Source organism: Bufo bufo, chromosome 4 (genome assembly GCF_905171765.1).
Source record: "Bufo bufo chromosome 4, aBufBuf1.1, whole genome shotgun sequence".
NCBI classification, from domain to species: domain Eukaryota; kingdom Metazoa; phylum Chordata; class Amphibia; order Anura; family Bufonidae; genus Bufo; species Bufo bufo.
In genome coordinates this window covers 233,629,495-233,630,840 of record NC_053392.1, presented here as the reverse complement: position 1 = coordinate 233,630,840, position 1,346 = coordinate 233,629,495, and positions in this window count along the sequence as shown.

The window sequence follows — 1,346 nt, the reverse complement described above, 5'->3', positions numbered from 1 at the left end:
ATCTGCTAAATCTGCTTGTTATTATGAATTTCCCAACCCAGAGCCTATTTATGCATTTGTACATGAATGCAGTGATGTCACGGCCTCTGTTGTGTGCGCCGTGACATGGTTGCCGTGCATGCTACTGCCTGCGGCAACATGTTGTTGCAGCTTGTAGGTGACTCCTCCTTTCCCCTGGGTCCTTCCCTGTCTGGTGCCGGAAGGGTTAATTATCTGCCTGGTGTGGATTTAGGTGTGTCTTGGGTGTGACCTCTTGGCTCTTTATGTGTTGTGAGCTTGAGGTCAGTGGCCCTTCTGCCTTTGTGTGAGCTGGAGTGCTGCTCTTATCCTGGATATACCACCTGTCCAGTGGGAGGGCCTCCTAGCTAGACATCAATGTCACCTAGATGTTTCCCCTTGTCCCCTTCCCCTATGCGACTCCCTTGTATGTATGTTTGGTGTGGGTTATGTGCGGGGTCTGTTGTATGTCTAGTTGTCGTTACATGTCTGGCATGTGGTGTCTGTCTTCCAGCATGTTTGCTAGACATTTTGCCCTGTGAGTCGCATAACCTCCTGAAGGGGGTGTCAGGGTTACCCAGAGGGGGAATCACTAGTCAGTGAGCAGCTCTGCCTGGGGCCGTCATGCTTTCTGTCTGCATGGGAGTCCAGTTGTCGTTGTGGCCGCGGCAGGTAAGTGCGTGTTGTTTCTGGGCTCTTACCTGCCGTTTCATTGGCTGTTCACTGACTGTCCCTTTTCTTGCAGTTGGGCCTGTGGAGACTCCTGTCCATCCGCGTCTGGGATGAACAGGTCATCTCCTGCTCCTAACCTTATTTCAGGGATCCTCAGGGCTACTCAGGGTCCCAGGTTCCTGTGTATGAGCCCACCTACCATCTGGGTCTGCTCATACGGTTAGGAGTCAGGGCCAGGATTAGGGTGGCTCTAGGAGGTGACCTGCTCTCTTTTCCTGGTGTTCAGGCCTAGCTGCTTCCCAGTTTTCCTATGCTATACGGTGGGGAGTTTTCCCCCACTCCCCACCGTGACAAGTGAGCAGTGAGGCACTCCCTGGTTGTTGGAGAAGCTCAGCTGGAGAGGCAATTTTCACAGATGTGATCATGAAGTGTACTGTCCTTTCTCTACCTACTGCCATCAATGATTGTTTCCATTTATATTTATTTTAATTTTAAACCCTTCAGTACCGAGCCACTTTTCATCTTAAATCCCAGGTGTCACTATATGTGGTAATAACTTTGGAACGCTTTTACTTATCCAAGCCATTCTGAGATTGTTTTCTCGTGACACATTGTACTTCCTGACAGTCATAAATTTGAGTCAATATATTTCACCTCCAATTAGCTTACGGCATGTG